At 41.7% G+C, this 20,874-nt stretch overlaps 1 protein-coding gene across 6 annotated transcripts in view; it reads left to right on the top strand.

Annotated features, from left to right (window-relative positions):
* LOC103102905 (sodium/hydrogen exchanger 2-like) overlaps positions 1 to 20,874 on the top strand; it is a 163,985-nt gene that overhangs the window by 129,052 nt on the left and 14,059 nt on the right. For all 6 annotated transcript variants that reach the window (XM_056809542.1, XM_056809544.1, XM_056809545.1 and 3 more), the window contains 3 exons: positions 7,437 to 7,554; positions 11,951 to 12,049; positions 14,385 to 14,522. The gene's annotated coding sequence lies outside the window, so the exon portion shown is untranslated. The remainder of the gene's footprint in view (positions 1 to 7,436; positions 7,555 to 11,950; positions 12,050 to 14,384; positions 14,523 to 20,874) is intronic.

Here is a 20,874-nt window from a genome sequence, read left to right as displayed (position 1 = left end):
TCAAGCTGTCTCTTTATTTGGTGCTCAGTAATTAGCCGCTTGTTGCTTGGCCCTTTCAATCCTGGTTTGCTAATGTCGTTCCCCAGGGTTTTCCCTTCTCGTGTTCTCACTCTCTTATATTTTTACACCGCAGAAGTTTCCAATCTGCCCCATTTCTTTTTGTAATTAAATTTTTCCAACGAACAAACTGTTTTTGGCTTTCTCCTTCCAATTTCTTTGGAAAACAAAAAATTTAAAACAAAACAAATTCCCATATAGGTCGTGTCCAAAATTGTTTGTCTCATTCTACACAGTCTATCACTGATCTGTCAGTAGATGATGAATATTCATCATGGAATTGTGGATGATCATCCTATGAGAGCCTCAAGGCTCTTCCCATTTCAGCTCATCCTCCATTCTGCTATCTAATGATCTTCCCAAAGTGTAAATCTGACCGTGTCACCCCTCTCTTCCAATAAATTCCTGTGATTGCCTATCACCTCCAGGATCAAATACAAAACCCGCTCTTTGGCATTCAAAGTCCTTCATAGCCTAGCCTCCTTTTCCTTTTTTAGTCTTCTCCTACTATATTATTCTCATATATTCTTCAATCTAGTGATACTAGCCTCCTCCCACAAGACCACCCCCCTCCCCGCCATCTCCTGACTATGAGCATGTTCATTGGCTCTTTCCCATGCCTGAAATGCTCTCCCTCCTCATTGCCACCTCCTGGCTTCCCTGGCTTCCTTCATATCCCTGCTAAAAGTTCCCCTTCTATAGAATGCCTATCCTGACTCCCCCCCTGCCCCACTTTATGCTCATGCCTTCTCTCTGTTGATGATTCCCAATCTAGCCTATATGTATATGTGTAGTTGGTCTGTATATAATTGTTTGCATGTTGTCTCCCCCATTAGATAATGAGTTCCTTTGAGTCTTGTATTCTGTACAGCAGCACAGTGCCAGAAACATAGTAGGTGCTTAATAAATGCTTGTTGACTTCACTTAATCAGAGTTCTTTTTAAAATTTTAAATATTTTAATACATTTTAAAATATTTATTATTATATAATACATAATTAATACAGCATATCAATTATTAATTATATTTATTGTGTACAATAAATATAATTAATAATTAAATATATTGTATATTTATATTTATTTTTAATTGAAATTTATTAATTAATCAATCAATTAATTTCAAATATTTTTCCAACATGATTCATGCTCTTTTCCTCCCTTCCTCCCTGCCCCCAGCCGACACACAATTCCACTGTGTTTTACTTGTGTCATTGTTAATCAGAGTTCTTAAGTGTTTCAAAGATGTCCATTTTTAGTATTGTTGTATACATTGTATTTTGTATATTGTATAAATTGTTTTTCTGTATAAATATTGTATAAATTATTTTCCTGGTTCTGCTCACTTTACTCTTCATCAGTTCATAAAGTTTTCCTAGTTTTCTCTGAATCAGGCCCTTTCTTCATTTCTTATGGCACACTGGTGTTCCATTACATTATATAACATAATTTGTTTAGCTATTCCCCAATTGGTGGACATTCCCTTAGCTTCCAGTTCTTTGGCACTACAAAAAGAGCTTCCATAAGTATCTTTGTATATATGGGCCTTTTTCATCTTCTTTTGATCTTTTTGGAGTATAGACCTAGTTGAGGTATTGCTTGGTCAAGGGATGTATATGGTTTAGTGACTTTGGAAGCCTAATTCCAATTTTCTTTCCAGAAAAGCAGGGCCAATTTATAGCTCTCCTGGCAGGATGTCATTCTGCCATTTTTTCATCATTATTGGAGTGAATCTCCCCTGACTTTATCATCCCTTCAACTTGGCCAATCCTTTCCCATTATCTGCTGGTCCTCCCATAATTATTCCTAGTGTGGCTGCTTCTCTCAACTTCCTCAGATGGATTTGATTACTTCTGGGTTCTTCAGCCTTCCCATCTAGCTAGACAGAATTCAGTTTCTGTACTGGCCTGCTGGTAAGGCATGTCAAAGACAGGAAAGAAAGTGTTTTGATTTTTAAAGTAAATTTTGTTATTGTTAAACTCTGAGTACCTTGCAAGGAAAAGAGAAAACTTAGAGTCTGTCTACTAGGCCTATATGCATAGTGAGCACATGTCTAGGTGCTGCCACTTCCCATTTTGTAATATGTTCATGATAAACATATGAATAATAATTCAGCAAAAATTTAAGTGTTTACTCTGGGCCAGGATGCTGACATGCTGGGCTCCAGAGCTAAAAACTGCACATAATAAAGTGCCTTTGGTCAAGGAGTTGACATACAAATGGCCATGATCATTGGCAGTCTTCCAGGCAGCCATTTCTTTCCTTGGCCAATTTTACAAAATGGATTTTGTGAAATGAAAGAAGCCACTCATGTTTGCATATCCAAACTTCAAAGAATGGTTCTAAATTCAATTCAGTTCAGTTCACCAAGCATTTATTAAGTATCTTTGATGTGAAAGGCCCTGAGCTAGGTAAGAAGGATACAAAGAAAAACCCAAACAGGCGCTACCTTCAGTGAGATTCCATCTATCAAGGCAAATATTTTGATACCGGTATCCAGATCTGCAAACCTAAACCTCAGGATAAATAAGGTAGGACAAAATAATTTCAGGAGGTAGAAAGAGCGAATGTTTGGGGAAATCAGGGAAGTCCTCATTTTGAAGGGATACGCAAACTGCTTTGAAGGTACCTTGGGATTTTCTGAGGTGCTTTCCACACCTAGGAGACCACAATGTAGTGGGCATAAAAGGGACTAATCTACAATCAGATTGTAAAGGTGTGTGGGAGCCAGCCTTCACATGGGAAACAAAGTGCCTTTTTCCCCCAATGAATTCTTTGGACCATACTTGTGGAATGGTTTGGCTAATACTCCAATGACTTGGCTGAACAAGGTCATCTTCTTTTAATAGCCCTGCTCTTGCAACCCCGAACAACTCAGACCAATCCTAAAATGATATTAATCTGAGTCTTAAAATAGGGCCCCTCCTCCTCGTGTCCCAAGACTGTGCAGTCTCTGACAGCTGGTCACTTTGGAGCTTCTCTTGTGGGACATAGGGAGCAGCAAATCCCCCCTGTTTGAGCATGAAAACTGGAATTGGTGCCCTGGTTGCGGGAATTGTTGGTGTTATTGGCATTCTTCTGTTCCTCATTGCTTTTGGAACTGAGTACTGGCTGCTGGCAACAGAGGCCTGTGGAGAATTCGCATCTAAAAATGGAACTCTGGACATCGAGATGGTAAGCAGCAATCAAATGAAAAGCTGCCAGGGTGGCCTAAGATAGAAATTTGGACGTGAAAATACCATAAGATGGCTTTTAGGATTTTCATTTACATTTGCATTTTTAGCAACTGGTATTGATGGAAACTATTGAATATTGAGAAAAGCACATCCTAAAAAACTCTGCCATCAGGAGGCCCAAGTGAGGCCCAAGAGAGAAAGAGAGAGGTCCATTGGTGATGTCCTGGAATTGTATACTGGGTTGAAGATTTGGATTCTACTCCCAGGCCACTTAGCTCTTGTGAGCCTCAGTTTCCCCCTTAGCAAAATAAGGGGGTTGGCCTAGATATTAGCTAAGTTCTCTTTTCACTTTGAATGACCTAAGGCCTTGGTGGCTTAACTGCAAATTGTGTGGCAGGCTGGGGTGAGAGAAGGACATTTTGCTTATTTGGAGATAATATTCTAGGTTCTCCCAATATTTAGGGATCTTACTCCCTGTCTTATTTCAAACCAGATGTCATATTAAAAAATCTTTTTGGTCCAATCCTGAGATTTCATCAGTATAGGGAACCCCTTATGTGGAAATTCCCTCTGATGGTGCTCAATAGCAACCTGTTTATAATTTGAAATCCTGCAGAATTGACTGGGGCATTGAGAAGGTAGGTGACATGTCTAGGACCACATTGCGGGTCTGTGTTAGAGGCAAGCCTTGCCTTGAACTCAGTTTAGCCTGATTCAAGGGCTGGTCCCATCACCGTTCCACCAAAAGGCTTCTACCTCAGCTCTATACCTTAAGTCATAACTAGATTAAGGATTTATGTGCTTGAGGAATTTGGCAAGACCAGTGTCCAGAAAGGCTTACAGAGCAAAATAGATCCAAACATTCCATTCATTCACTAAGGAAATGGTTTCTAGAATTAGTCTCTGAGGGAAAGTTTTCTCTACCGGGCCCTCTGAAAGCAGCCTTTGTTTGGTTTAAACTAACTGCAGGGACTCTCAATAGTGTCATGATGCTCGTTTAGTAGTGTTCTGAGGCATGCTTAGAAAAGCATCATGGCGTAAGAGGACATCTCAGTCACCAGGAACTGGGTTTAGGGCCTGCCTCTGGGACATGCTCACCTTCATCTGAACCTCACAGTGCGTTGGATAGTTCCCTCAGACTCCATCTCTTTGTCTTCGTTTAGTTGCTGGTTGGATCTCTAAAGGTAGCTTCACATCAGGAGGTGACCACAGTGATAAAATCATGGGTCTGGATGAACAACAAGCAAAGTCAAGGCTATTGTCATGTACATTTGGGTACATATCTCTGTGACCAGCTTGAATGGCACCATGTTCTTCCTTCTTGTGGGTGGGAGAGCTGTTCTCTTGTACTCAGTCAAAAAGGAAGCTTACTGGCCCTACCTTACCCAGAAGGGTCATAGTCTTGGTCCTCAGAGAAATTAGTAGTCAAAATCACTGTCTCTGCTGTCTCTGGTTTCCCTTTTTCCCATCAGTGAGATCTTTCTGTTACCCTCCCGCCTTGTTCCCTCAAGCAAGAGGTCCGGTCAAGCAAGGTCCTTTCTCTCTTGCCTCTACTAGAAACCCATTTCTAAGGAAGAAGCTAATGAACTTATTCATACTGAAGCATCCACAACTGATGAAATATTGTGTGTTGTTGCTTCCCTGCAGTATTTATTTGTACTTAATTAGGATCAAAGCTCAGTGTGGCAAAATGGAAAGAACAGTAGATTTGGAGATGGTGGACCCAAGTTCAGACCCTGTTTCTCTTACTTGCTACCCTTGACCTCGACCAAGTCACTTCCCCTCTGTGGGTTCCTCATTTATGAAATGAAGAGGGTTGGACTAGATAGTTTCTGAGGTCCTTGTCAGCTCCAGAACTCAGGTCCTTTGAACCAACATGACCTGATATCAGCCCCTCTAATTGTAGACTTCCAGGTGGAAGCAAACTGAGTAGGGGAGATATTTTAGGGCAGAGTGGGTGGGGAGGGTGGGCTTTCCTGACAAACCTGGAACGCTAATGCTAGGCAGATAATGCCATGAAAGGTTGTTTATCCCTGGTCTCTAGTTGGAGACTATCAGTGTGCTCCAAGAGGCATTCCAGGGAATCCACACAGAATGGTGGAATCCTTTGCTGGGGAAAACTCTTTTAGTCTCTGAAGTTAACATGTATCCTTATGGAGCACTTTATGTATACACCATATTTGTTTAATAGAGAGAGAATAGCCTCTCTCTCTCTCTCTCTCTCTCTCTCTCTCTCTCTCTCTCTCTCTCTCTCTCTCTCTCTCTCTCTCTCTCTCTCTCACACACACACACACACACACACTCTTTCTCTCAAAGAGATCTCATTTCGAGTATGTAACTTGTTTTTAGAAGTCAGCAACTAGGTGAATTACAGTAATGAACCTTCGTTTTAATGAAAAATAAATCCCTAATTCAGACTTGACACTAATCCAGTCTTACCTCCCTCCTCCTAGTCCCTCACAATCCAGCCTTTTATTCAGCCGCGGCTGTCCTTGCCAAGGCACTTGGAAAAACAAGCTGCCAATCCACACTGGCTACCCATTTTTCCATGCAGCAGACTCACCTGGAACTGTTCTGCCCAAATGATGAGGACTGTGCATCAAGAGACCAGGGGATTCCTGGATCTCTGCCCATTGTATGACCATAGAGACCTAGCAGGACAGATGGTTTCACAGAGGTTTGCAAGATGTTTATTAGTAGGACTGGGACATTGTGGTAAGTTAAACTGAAAGCTTATATCCACATGGTTTTCTGATATAGACTTAACAAAATATATAAATTTGAGTTGATAATGGGGAAGAATAGTAAAACAAATTAATATCTCAGTTTGATAAGAGTGTTTTAGGGAACTAATTGTTTCTGGTTAACAAGGGGTTAAACCATTGTATTGTTAAAACACATTAAACCAAATACTGTTTGCCACTTCCACCTACTATTTATGTCTTTGTAAATTAGTCAATTGACAAATGTTTCTTGACTTAGTCACAGAATCTCAGCTTTGGAAGAGACCTTTGGGCCATCTGGGCCAAAGCACACCTGAACAACCCTCCTAGCTGTAACATCCATCCCTGATAGTGGTCATCCAGCTTTTAACGAAGGAGTACTCACTCAGTCACTATCTCCTGAGGAAACTCTTTCCACCTTTGGGCTACTCCAACTCTTAGGGAATTTTTCTGCAACTTTCCCACTCCGACCCCCTCCAGATATCCTAGTTTTTCACTCTGGGGCTGAAAAAACCCATATGTAACCCCTCTTCTATACAACAAGTTTGATGGCATCGTGTCCCTCCTTTTGCCTCTTAACTCTACCCCTGGTCTTTTCTTCTCAATGCAAACACCCTACATAGCCGTATTCCTCCTTAGTATCTTCCTCTGTTATGATCTCAGGATATTGCCCTCACCTGGATCTCCTCCAGTTTATCAATGCCCTTCTCCAAATGCAACATTCCTAATAGTTCACCATGCTCTCAATGTACTTGGGCCAAGGTGAGGCTAAAGGACCAGAGCTTGGGGGCTGCCATAGTTTATTACTGACTCTTATTAACCTTGCACTTCATTTTAGCATCTCTCTCTTGCCATACTTCCATTGGGTTGTACTTGTCAAGTTGATTGTTTTTTAGGCCAAGCGTAAGACTCTGTACTTAACCTTTTAATTTTTATCCTATTTACTCTTGCCCACTGTTCCAATATGTCAAGATCGTTTTGGATCCAGACCCTCTTGTCCTATATGTTAGCTGTCCTTCCTAGTTAGGTGATATCTGCACATTTGATGAACATGCCTTCCCTAAGCCTCTCACCTTTGTCTCAGTCATCTCTAAAAAGGCTAACCAGCAGAGGGCCCTGTCCAGATGCCTGGGGGCTGTTCACTAGAGACTACTTTCTCAGTTGACATCAAGCTCTTAACTGCCACTTGAGTGTGGTCTGTAGTTAGAAGACCTCCGTTTAAATCCTGGCCCTACTCTGAGAACTTGAGGGCGCTACTTCCCGCTGAACCTACCTCTCCTGCGTGATTTCTTAGGTTCCTTCCTGCTCTGAATCTTGTGATTCAGGGTACACTCTGGACCTGGTCCCGTGCATTTAGTTTGCTCCCCATTTCCTGGAAAGCTAAAGCAGCCTTTCCACTAGCATGAAAATTCCATGTCCAAGTTGGCCTTTCCTTTGGTGGGGCCAGAACTTCAAATATTCCTATATTTTGTTTCTCACAGGAAGGTGTTTCTGGAGAATCCTCAAGAGGTGTCCTCACATTCCACCATGAAGGCTTCTTCTGGAGATGCTGGTTCTCAGGAGAGGGAACCCAAGGGGACGTCTGGAAATTCTGGTTCAGTGAGTACAACTGAGAAAAACTTGTTTGTGTAGTAGTGTGGAGGACTGAGGCTGGCTTCTGGGAAGCTCTGTTATATGGGGATTATATATATTGGAGGATAGTGAACACAAGGGCTGAGCCCGAGTTCTAAGAAGCCTGTGCTCAAAGAATATCACTCTGTTTTCATTCACCAGTTTCTCTAGAGGGCCTATGGCCATTTGGATTAATCAGAAGATCAAATTCTGGTTTGGCGTCTCACTACCTGTGTGATCTTTGGGCAAGTCACTTAACTTCTATTGGCCTTAGTGCCCTTAATGGTCAAATGAGTGGGTTGAACTAGATGATCTTGAAAAGTCCTTCTATCTCCAGATTAATGATCTTATAACCTATAAAACTCATCCATTAACTAATCAGTAAGCATTTATTAAACACTTACTATATGCTAGGCAGTGGGTTAAGCCAAAGATTCTTAAACTAAGGTTACTAGATCCTTTGCACCATGGACAGATTCTAGAGGGTTCCTGAACTTGGATGGGGAATGAAATATGTCTTTATTTCAATATAATTGGTTTCCTTCGGAATCCTATGCATTTTATTTTATACATTCAAGAACATTTTTCTGAGGAGATTTCATCAAACTGCCAGAGGGATCCATGGCACAATAAAAGGTTGAGAATCCTTGTGCTAATCACAGAGATTGAAAAATAAAAACAAAAGAATATTCCCTGCCTTCCTGGAGCTTTCATTCTAATGAGAAAACTTGTATAGAAATCACTACATACATGATATATACTGAGTAGATACCTAGTATCTACTGGTCGATCTCTGACAGGTAGCATTTGAGCTGAATCTTGAGGGAAGCCAGGGATTTTTTAGTATTAATTTTATTTTATTGATTAGAAAATTTTTCCATGGTTACATGATTCATGTTCTCCTCCCCCCCACCCCCATAGCCAATGTACAATTCCACTGGGTTTTACATGTGTCATTGATCAAGACCTATTTCCATATTAGTATTTGTAATAGAGTGATCCATTTAGAGTCTACTTCCCCAATCATATCTCCATTGACCCATGTGATCAAGCAGTTGTTTTCCTTCTGGGTTTCTGGTTCCACAGTTCTTTCTCTGGATGTGGAGAGTGTTCTTTCTCATGAGTCCCTCAGAATTGTCCTGGATCATTGCATTGCTGTTAGTAGAGAAGTCCATTACATTCAATTTTGCCATAATGTATCGGTCTCTGTGTACAGTGTTTTCCTGGTTCTGCTCCTTTCGCTCTGCATCACTTCCTGGAGGTCATTCCAGTTCACATGGAATTCCTCCAGTTCATCATTCCTTTGAGCACAGTAGTATTCCATCACCAACATATACCACAATTTGTTCAGCCATTCCCCAATTGAAGGGCATCCCCTCATTTGCCAATTTTTTTTTGCCACCACAAAGAGCATGAAGCCAGGGATTTTTAAGGGGCAGAATTGAGGAGAAAGAACATTCCAAGACTAGGGGACAGTCAGTGCAAAGGCAGTTGGAAGATGGGGCATATTATGTGAAGAATAGCAAGTATGCCAGTGTGCCTAGATGTAGATGGAGGGATGTAACAGAGTAACAGAGAAGTGTATATTTGATCTTAGAAGAAAGGGGGTCAGTGATATTTAGGAAGCTTGGGCGTGACCTGGTCAGACATCCACTTCAGGAAAATCTCTTTGCCAGCTAAGTGGAAGATAGATTGGACGGGGGAGAGCGTTAGACATTTAGGAGCCATTTTAATAGTTCAGGTGAATAGAGATGAGAGGTTGAACTAGAATTGAGGAGAGAAAGGGATGTATGTGAGAAATAGTGTGAAGGTGGAATAGAAGACACTTGGCAACTAGTTTAATAGATGATGTGAGTGAAAATGATGATTAGGAAGATGATGGTGCCTTTAATAGTCGTAGGGAAGTTTGGAAGAAGGGAGGTTTTGGAATGTAAGAGAAGATAATAAATTCAATTTTGAACACATTGAGTTTAAGTCCTTTACATCTTAGCCTTAGTTTCCTTGACTGTAAAATAAAATCCCTTCTCATTTTAAGTCTATTGTCCAATGATATTTGTTAGCTATTGTGTGGCCAGGATTCTACTAGGCTGAGGGGAATCCAGGGGAGCATAAGGAGTAGAATACATTTGCAGTCTAGTTTGTATCCAAGCTGTGTATACATAAAAAGTGAAACAATCCAAGAAGAGGATATCAGAGGCATTGGCAGCCAGTTATGGAAATTCACAGGAAGACTTGGCGAAGGAGAGGAGAGCAGGCATAGGGGAGGTGGAGGAATGGGGAGTGTCAGTGAGAGGGGACTTGCTAGGGCAGAGCTTTTCGGGGGGGGGCCTTGGATTGATTTGAATTCCAAGGTGTGAGAAAAGATACCAAGGTGTTTGGAGGACAGTAAATCGATCTGTTTAGTTAAAGTAGAGATTTTATATTAGGGAGTAATAGGACGCTAGGTTGGAAAGACAAGTTGGGACCAAACTATGGAGAGCCTTGAATGCCAATCTAATGAATGAGACTTTATCTTTATGAGACATTATCTTGTAGGCCATAGGGATCCATTGAAGACTTTTGAGTAGAATCACAGAATTGAAAGAGACTTTGGAGGCCTTCTAGTCCAACCTATTCCTGAAACATAATATCCATTGCCCTTGCTAAGTGGTCAACCAATAAAGAGGAACACCTCAAGATGGCCCATCATATTTGGGAACAACTATAATTTGGCTTCCTCATGATTTCTATCCTCTGTTCCTCATTATGTTCTCTATGGCCAAAGCAAACCAGTCTAATCCTTCTTGTCCATGACAGCCCTTCAGATACATGTCCTCTGGGCCCTCTCTTTTCTAGGCTAAATACCCTCACTTATTTCAGCCTGCCCTTCTATGGTGTGACTTGGAGGCCTGATCAGGGGTATGACTGATAAAAGAGATGTTTTAGGAAGAATAATCTTCCTGGGGATGGGCTAAAAGAAAGAGAGACCAAGAAACCAGTTAGTGACATGGGCTAAATGCAAAAGACAGTAGGAAGGAAGACTCTTAAGGACTTGGCACCTTTTGGGGGTATGGAGAAGGAAGCATGGAGGCTGAAGTCAGTTTCAAATGCAAGTGTGTGAAATGACAGTGTTGTTGCGAGAAATGTTTCACATAGGAGGGCCAGACCTCCTGAAAGCCTCTTTTTCAGGTGTGGGTCAAACCTGGGCAGCCAACTTGGTGGCTTATGTTCACATGAAGAGTCATAGGTGAGAGGAAGGGAGCCTGAAGGTCCACACCTTTCATTGTACACTTCTCTAGAGAACTGGCAACCCCTTGTTCCCTCCTTTGACATTGATTAGAATAGAAGCATATTAAGACCAATTATTTTGATCCTCTTGTACTGATGATAATCAATTCATTAAGAGTTCCAGAAACACTCGGGGAGGGACAAATGCCCACTTATTCTGATGTTCTCCTCTTAACTAGGGAACATTGGAAAAGAAGTGCCTGTCATTAATGAGCAATTACAGCAGTGTCATTAATCACTCAAAGCTTCTCTAGTGTTCATGTCCCTCATCATTGCTGCTGACACTGGACACTCACTCTAGTATCCAGTGACTCAGTTCCCTTCCAGATGGTTTGGCACACATTATGTGATTGTGGGTCCCATTTGGAGTGTGCCACCTCATCCCCTGATCTGTTGAGTTGGCTCTTATCTTGGTTGCAAGATAAATGAACAGTGAACACGTCCCACTGGATTTCATGGCTGATCTGGAGCACTGGCTTTGGGGACTTCTTTAGAAGCTATTTAGTTCTGAACCTTAATGTCATTGCTTTCCTCCATGAGGATGGGTAACCACGGGTGACTATGTTACTCTGTTCCCTGAAGTGTCTTTCCAGCTTCTAGTTACACAAATGGACAAAAAGAACTCTGGGTTTGAGAACCCCCTCCACTAATGCAGATTGCACAAATAGTGCTGCAGAGTTGCTTGAGACACATAGAGGTGATGTGATTTGCTAGTAAGTGTCAGAGGTAAGATTTGAATCCATGTCCTCCTGACTGCAAACCCAGGGCACTTTACCTCATTGTCTCTATAGTCAGGACCTGACTATCTTATTAAAAGTTGTTTTGATGGGGCAGCTGGGTAGCTCAGTGGATTGAGAGCCAGGCCTAGAGATGGGAGGTCCTAGGTTCAAATCTGGTCTCACATACTTCCCAGCTGTGTGACCCTGGGCAAGTCACTTGACCCCCATTGCCTAGCCCTTACCACTCTTCTGCCTTGGAATCAATACACAATATTGATTCCAAGACAGAAGGTGAGGGTTTAGAAATTGTTTTGAGTATAATTTGCAGAGGCTTAAGTTTTGTGGGATTGGATGCTTTCTAGATTTGAATCATTTTGTCTTTTTTTGTTTTTTTGTAGCTAACCAACCTCATACCAAGCACTGCCGCTCCGGTTATCTCTTTCCTATGCCCATTGCTCTGGGACCTTTACCACATCCTTCTTATGATGCGACTGCAGGTGAGTTAGGAAAAGGGCGTTTAGGCCTCATGCTTCCTCTTCTCCACCCTGGCTTTTGTACATGGTCTCATCATGCTAGTATAGTATTATTTACTATTATTCTAGTACAGCTAGAATAGAATAGAAATAGGTTGTGTACAAGGTACAATCCAAAGCCTGTTGTCCTGATGGACTGGCGCACAGAACTACCAAATCAAAATCCTCAGTTTGAATGCTTGGACAGGCCAATTGGCTTTGCTTTGTGTTTGTGGATTCTTCTAAGCCACTTAAAAGATATGTGGCAGTGAGTGTGTGAACTCATTCCTGGCCCAAGGAAAATTATTCCAAACACATTCCCCACTAATGGATGCTAGAGATCCTTCTGGTATACAAGGTGAGAATCCTACCTCTGTCCCTTGTACTCTCACTCTGCCATCCTCGCTATTCCAGATTGGGGGGTAGTTTGTCTTTTGGGGGGTTTGTTTCGGGAGTTTCCATGGGCAGAGGATTCATTTCCAAGGCTGGCCCTCTTCTGTAAGCCTCTCCATACTTAACTAGGCTAAGCTAAGTAGGGCCTTGGAAAGCAGACTCACTGTGTCACTGGGACTGTACTCAAGGCCTTTCCAAAATATTTGAAATTGCCAGAACCTGGACTAGGAAGGAGAAAGAAGACAGTGAATCTCACCATCTTGAATCTACCTTTAACCATTCACTTTGATTTTGGTTTTCTTAATGTGAGATCTTTACCCATCAACCAATGAATGGGCTGTGGGGGCTTGGTCCTGTCTTGGGGAATTGTAGAAAGATAAGAGCACGGATGGCACAGGATGAGCATGCATGATGGACCTGATTTGCATCACTGGAGGGAGTGTCTACATTGATGAGGTTCCAGATTGACTGGAGTGTGTGGAATGCAGCATACTTTCCCTTAGATGCTGTGAAATGTGCTCAGAGTAGGTGCAATATGCTTAAGAAGAAAGTAGAAAAGGTACCAAGAAAAATCCTATTGATAAGAACAAAAATGCAAGGTCCTTGGCCAATGATGACACCGAATGTCATCTTCTGGTGGCTTTATGGATGCTGAGAAACATCTCCACCTATCCGTGTGTATACACACACACACACACACACACATACACACATATGTAACAAAATTTTTGCAGGGAAACACTAATAATCGGAGCTCAGGGAAAGCTTTGCCTAAGGGGTGGCAACTGAGTTGAGCCTTGTAGGGAACTAGAAATTCCAAGAGATCAAATTGACCAGGGAGAGCTTCCAGGCATAGGGAGCAATCTTAGAAAGGCCCAGGGGCAGGACCCAGAAATACAATGCCAAATATAGGGAATGGCACAGAGGCCAATTTGTGTAGAAAATAGAGGGTATGAGAGTAAGTAATGGGAAATCTTTTTAGAAAGAGAGAATGGTCCTAGATATGAAATAGATCACTAAGGCCTTGGTTCTGGATAGTAAAGCAGAGTGCATTGGTTTTTTTAGGGGTGGGATAGGGGATAAGATTTGGTAAAGTGTTTTGAAAATGTGTCATATGCCATCATAACGCAGAATATTATGATGTTTATGATCGATTCAATTCTAGCCCTAGGTATGAGTGGATTTGAACCTTCTTTGAAACCTTCTCTATACGTCATTTCTTGTATTGAAACACAGTCTCCAACATCTGGCTTGGCAAATACAAAAGAGGAAGAAAATTGTAGACTAGCTTGTGGTCTTAGTGGAACACTAGAAGTGATGAGGCAGAGGGATAGAATTCCCTGGTCACATCTACCTCTGGAATGTCAAGGGCAGCCCCAAATGCCTCCAATGGTGATTCAGGATTCAAAGTCTACATTTGCCTGAAAGAGCAAATTTATTTGAGAAGGAAATAGGATTGACCTCTATTCATGATCATATCATCAGTGCTCGATTTAACTTTGGATCTCTGGGGTTAGGGTTCGAAATGGCATACAAATGAAAGGTATAATTATTACCTGAGAAGGGAATCTCTTTATGGAAAAAAAAATCCATTGCTGAGTATTTGAACTTGTTAGAGATTGAGTTTGTTGAAATAATTTCTTAGGGTTGGGGAGTCTCCATCTGGTGTACATAAGGGTGAGTTTGGAAAAAAAAAGATTTTAGGATAACACTAAATCAATTATGCAATCCAGATTTATTTGGTGATAGGAGAGGGAAGGAAACAAGGTAAAACAAAGTACTGAAAAAATCATGCCTAGATGCTGCCAGCGCTGTATCTGTGGCTACATTGCACTGGCTTGCTGCTAGAGTTCAAGTTTGATTCAGTAGATGGTCATGGCCTTCTGCATCCTGAATTCATGGTGTTTTGTTCTTTCATTTGTCTTAGTGTACCGAGGATTCTGGACCGTTTTCATCGTGCTAGGTGTTTCTGCCAGCCTGGTGGGTGTATTCCTCCTGGTGTGTGGGGCACCTTTTGTTAACGCTCGACTTTATAAATTTGGTGGGATCTTCCTTATTGCTTCAGGTAAGGTGGCAAGTCACACTGAGTATTGTCTGGGGCTGAGTACTTCTGGGGTAAAAATTATACCAGGTAAAAGAGAGAAGTAGAGAACCAGGGAAAACATGCTCAATTTGGAATCAGGCCCCAGGTTGGAACTCTCAATCAATTGTTTCCTAACTATGTGACCTTGACCAAAGCATTTAGTTTCTGTTATAGTAAAAGGTTAAATCAGATGTCTCTAAGGTCCCAACTGCCTCTAAATTGATAAAGATTATAATAAGCAAATGCCAAAAATTGGATGTAAGATTTAAAAAAATTTGTAATGGATTTTATTGAAAGCTTTTGTTTTCCTATCACTTAATATTTTTCAGTAAATTTCTCTCAGAGAGCCATCCCTTATAACTGAAAAAAATTAAAAAACCCAATTTAATATAAATAACCAACACTTAGAAAAAAGGCAGAATTTCTTCAGTGTTCCATGCCCATAAGTCCTCTACATCTGCAAAGAAGAAAGAAATATATCTTCTCAGATCTCTTCTTTAGGACCTTGTTTGAGCTTTATAATTTCACAACACTTTCACTGGTTTTGTTGTTATTTTCTTTAAATTGCCAATAGTCATTAGATATATTGCTTTCCAGGTTCTGTCTGTTTCACTTTACATCAGTTCATATGAGTCTTCTGGTGCTTTTATGTATTTCATAACAATCATTATTATTTCTTATAGTATGGTAACATCCCATTATGTTCAGGTACCATTATCTGTTTAGTCATTCTCCAATCTATGGGCATTTATTTTTTCCCAGCTTCTTGCTTACTAATATAGTGCTAATATATTGGGTGTATCTACTAATCCACTCCAGTCATTTCCTTGTGTGACCCTAAACAAGTCATTGAATTTCTCTTTGCCTCAGTTTCATCATCTGCAGAATGGATTTGATGGCCTCTAAGATCCATTCTAGTTCTAAAGCTATGATCTTAAAATCCCCTGATCCGTCGCTGCTTATTTGTCCCTCTTTCTGCTTATGAGCTGAGTCAATACCATAGTTCAGGGGCTCTGGATGAGCAAACAAAAACCTTTGTTTGGAGCTCTAGTCTCCAAGGCAATGTTTGCTACTTCTTTATGGAACATGACACTTCTCTCCCTTGTTTATATTCAGCAGAGGCCTAGTTGGGAACACTATGAGGAGAAAATGCTGTGTGCTATACAACTTGGATCCCAAGTGTAATAATTTCTATAGAGACCATTTCCTGGTGCTCTCATGCTTTGGCCTGACCTTTCCCGGACAGTCTACAAGGTTCTAAAAGAGAGGCCCATCCAGGAAGATATCTTGAATGAGCTTCCCCCGCCCCCAGTATCCCTTTCCTTTTCAATTTTTATAGTTTGATAACTACATTTCAATATAATTGTCCTTTGTAATTGTGTATTTTATCTCCATCTTCATCTGTGGTCCTAAACAATCAGAATTTGTGTTTAGAATTGTAACTGAGGTTCTGCCATGCTGTCACTAAATATCTGAGTTGAGTTCAAGTCCTACATCTAACACCGGCCAGTTCTGTAACCATGGTCAAGTCACTTAAACTTCCAGGTCCCAGGCAAATATCTAAGAATTTCAGTTGCAGATGAGTTGCCTAGTTATACCATGGGAAGCACCATCTGCCCTGGGAGTTCCTCATGCAGATCATATGACAGATCTGAACCCAAAGGAGAAGATAAAATGTCATGGATATCAACTAGAAGGTGATGAAGCCCACTCGGGTCACTTGGCTGTGTTCAGGCAGAGCCGGGATAGCTGTTTGTCAGGAATGTGGCAGAAGAGGTCCTTGTGGCAGGCAGACAGAAAGTTGGAGGATATGACCTTGAAGAATCCATCCAGATCTAAGATTCTGGATTTTGGAGGCATTCCAGGCTAGCTCACAGTTAACCAGAATTTTTACGTACTCAGAGCCCCAGTTTCTCATAGAATCAGTAAAGACAATCAAAGCTTGGGGGCATTATGAGCATTCTGTGGCTGAATCCTCATATAGGCATTAAGTTGTCTTGAAAGTTAAAAACCCACTTGAATAATTTCACTTGTTGCTATGATCGAAACCAGCTGGAAACAGCACGTAAAGGCAAATTGAACTTTCTTCTCCTAGCTGGTCTGAAGCTCATTTTGGTTCACCCCAGGTCATAGTGCCCTTTCTGTTCCTCAGGAGCCATTTTCTGGGCTCCATCACTGGCTGGGGAACCAGGCTGCAGCATGTACAGCTGTGCGTGGCTACTGTGCTCAGTTTCCTTTGGTAAGGCTGTCTGGGGGCAAATGATTCCATACTTGCCATCTGAAGTCCTATAGAGGTAATTATGAGGACTTCCTCTCTGATCAGGTGTGGGGCCACCATGGCTCTTAGCCGGGCTCTTGTGCCCACTCCATGGAAGCTTGACAGATGTCAAGAGAAGCTTGGGGGAGACTTGTATTTCCAGACTGAGAGTAGGGTTTTGAGTGCATATGGACTTGAGAGCAAAGTTGGCCTTTAATCCTTGAGTTATTAACAGTCATTTCCCATAGTCATAGGCTTTTCTCAGGTAAAGGCCCAAACTCCCAGAGCCCTGATCAACTGTCATTCCTTTTGGCTTGGTTTCTGGCTCCATGAGAATGAACTCAGCATTCAAAATGCTCAGCTGAATTTGTTTTTCCCTTTCCCCTATCCCTCTGGTTTCTCAGAGTTAGTTATCTGGAACTTCGTTTCAGTTTTCTCCTTTATTATTTTTTTCCTGTTTTCCATTCCAGCAGTTTTGCTGTCTCGATTCTTGATGTACCCAGCTTATCCACAGGGAGGTTCAGTGACATCTCCACAGGACTTCACTGTGAATACATGCACCTGGGTCCCAAAGTTAGCTCTTCCCCTCCCACTTCCCTTTTCTCCATCAGCCCCTTAGTCAGAAATGATCTGATCTCTTCTTAGGAATTCTCGTGACACTTGTTTGTACTTCTCTTATGAACTGGTCCCATTTCTTTTGTCTTGGAATCCTCTGTGTACATGCCTTATCTCAGTGAGTACTTAGGCAATCATTTAGCCTCACTGAGTCCCAGTTTCGCTGTTCAGGATAAGATCAGAGCATGATGTCCCATACCTTTGATCCTTCTCTAGCTTTGGAATGCCTTGACAGCAAGAACTGAGCCCTATTTATGCTGGTGTAACTCTCACAGGGTTTAGCCCTGGATCCTATATCTGCTGGGCCCTTAAATAAATGTTTGTTGATCACAAAGAGTTTCCAAGTAGAGGAGATTGCTCAGGGAGATATTATTGCATTCCTTCTTTTGGCCTAGATGTCAAAGGCAGTTTATTAAGATCCTGAAAATGCTGAAGAACCAATTAATTACATCATTTGCTCTATCATACCACATCCTTTAGTATTATTTAAGTTATCTCTTTCCAATTTAAATTTACTCACCCCACAACACTTGTTACTAGAGCTTGTAACATCTTTCAAAATAGATTTCAAAAGGGGAAAATAAAGAAAAACAGAATGACTTCCTAGATTTAGTATAGTCTGTCATATGCATGCCTCGCTGAACGAAGATGAAATCGCGATTTTTAGAAAATGACAAGGAAACCTCTAGCAAGGTGATGTGGAGGAACCTGGATTGTAATCTTTTGATCATTATTAAAAGCCCTTCATTATTAAAAAAATCAAAAAATGACTTAACAGCAGTTGAGTTTTCCTCCCTCCCTCCCTTCCTTCCTCCCTTCCTTCCTCCCTTCCTCCCTCCCTTCCTTCCTCCCTCTCTCCCCTCCTCCCTCCCTCCCCTCCTCCCTCCCTTCCTTCCTTCCTTCCTCCCTCCCTCCCATCCTCCCCCCTCCCTCCCTTCCTCCCTCCCTTCCTTCCTTCCTTCCTCCCTCCCTCCCATCCTCCCCCTTCCTTCCTTCCTTCCTTCCTTCCTTCCTTCCTTCCTTCCTTCCTTCCTTCCTTCCTTCCTTCCTTCCTTCCTTCCTTCCTTCCTTCCTTCCTTCCTTCCTTCCTTCCTTCCTTCCTTCCTTCCTTCCTTCCTTCCTTCCTTCCTTCCTTCCTTCCTTCCTTCCTTCCCACATTTTCACATTTTTGAAGATAGAGTTCACTTTGACTAGGGTCTAGAAACCATGAAAAGAGGCAGTGGGAGATCCGATAGGCAAGACAGGCTGAGGCAGACCAAAGAAGGACTTTAATGCCATGTCAGGGAATTTGAACTTTATTTGGTAGGCAACGGGAAGATGCTGAAAGTTTTAGAGTATGGGAGTAACATGGATCCAAGGGTTACTCTAAAAAGATCGTAGTACTGTTAATATTTCCAAGGAACTCTATATGCATGATGTTGTGTGATCTCTTTAAGGATCCTGCCAGTGAAGTGACATCATCCCAGATGAGGACTTTGAGGTCACATAACTCACTGTGATCACATACTCAAAGCGCCAGGCAGTGGCTAGATGAGCATTTGTCAGAGACGGAAGAATATGAGGAGGGGAATCTGAGATCCAGGGCTTTCCTGATTCTAGGCCCAGCATTCTTTCAATGCTTTCAGGTGAATGTAGTAGCAATGTGGAGTGTGGATGTGTCGTCCAGCGAGGAGGCCCAGAGGCCCAGAGGTCCAGAGCTAGTGTGGCTACAGTGGCAGTAAATAGGAGTGCTCAGATGCCAGGGAATCTGGGATTGTCAGGTGGGAAGCACTTGATGCCCCAATGTGTGAGTTGAGCCCAAGAGTTGGACCAAAGTTGATTCTAATGCTTTGAGCCCTAGTAGTTGAGAAGATGGCAGTGCTCTGGACAGAAATGGAGCAGGCCAAAGGAAGAGAAGCAGGCCCTGGCTTCTCTGACAGATGCTCCTGCTATTTCCCCTGGATAGAAGACCTTCCTCTTTCCCTTCTACCTGCCTTTTAAGACTCTTCCTGTTCAGATCTGCCTCCCCAATCCACAGTGATCTCTCCTCACCTTGAAATTCCTTCTGAACTGGAGGTCTTCACCTGTCACTTGGCACCTCAACTAGAGTTTATACGTTTGTTTAAATAAAACAAAGAGAGCTCTTTATCAGGAAAATATTTGTCTATCAATGAATAAGCAACCATTTTCTGCCCTGCCTTTTACCACTATGTCCCCTTCCTTGGCTATGCCACTTTGGACAAGCTACATACTCTTTCTGAGCCTGTACCATATGTGCACAACATTGATATTATTTCTAACACATACCTCACAGACTTAATGTTTACAATAGGGTCATAGATTTAGAGGGGAAGGGACCTTAACGGTCATCCCTTTCAACCCCCCAATTTTACAGATGAGGAAACTGAGGCCCAGGGAGTTTAGGTGCCAGTCATTGTTATGATTAAGTATTATTATTATTACCTCTCAGTGAATATGGAAAGGAAGACAATGCCTGTAATCTGGTATCTTAAACTTTAGGAAAGGCAAAGGCATCCCTGAGAGAAAGTGCAGATTCATTTTTATTAGCTCTTTGTCTCATGCCCCATAGGAGTACTATTTTATTTAGTCTATTACAGTAGGTATTGTATGTTAATGAAATATAAATTGATTGTAAGAAGAATGCTTACCAAGGCTCACTTGCTAGCCAATTAATTTCATTTTAAATTACACAAGCAATAAAGGCTTAATTACATTCTTATCAATATATTGTATTTTGTGAAGAATGTGTGGCCATTTACACACCACACACACACACACACACACACACACACACACAGAGTAATTTTGTTATATCCGATTAATTGGTACTTTATGCCCATGTCCAACATATATGATGCAAGTTATTTATTTGTGATCCTTATTTTCAAGTAATCCCCCACATTATCATGGACAGCAGTGTTGAGGGTAGATAACATTTAACCCTTTGGCTACTGACCTTCATCAAAATGGAATTTCTCTTTGCCATGAAACAAACAGAATGAGCAGCATCTCAGGGATGTGGGGTCACAGGCACAAGACAGGTCCCCTGGGACGGACATGATTTAGATTTATCTGAGTTCTAAAACTCACGCCCATGTCTACTGGCAGAGCTTGAGAGGAAGCCTGTGATAAATAAGTCTGCCAAGGACCACAGTGAAATAAATAATGCTGCTAGTAATTAGTTTTTAATGCCCTACTTGGACATTATTGTGCAGGCTGGAGACTGGGTTCTGAAGAACAATGAAGGATCTTTTTAGTCCAGAGGTTCTTAACCTAGGGACCCTGAACTTGGACATGTTTATAACATATGTGTGTCTATATAATTGTATTTAAATACAACTATTTTCCTTTGTAATCCTACATATTTTATTTTATGCACTTAAAAACATTCTTCTGAGAAGGGCTCCCTAGGTTTTACTAGGCTTTTGAAGGGTACATGACCCCCAAAAGGGGAAGAACTCC

The sequence above is a fragment of the Monodelphis domestica genome, chromosome X, assembly GCF_027887165.1.
Source record: "Monodelphis domestica isolate mMonDom1 chromosome X, mMonDom1.pri, whole genome shotgun sequence".
Lineage (NCBI taxonomy): Eukaryota > Metazoa > Chordata > Mammalia > Didelphimorphia > Didelphidae > Monodelphis > Monodelphis domestica.
Note: the sequence above shows the minus strand (reverse complement) of the source record. Positions and strands in the feature narration are given on the sequence as shown.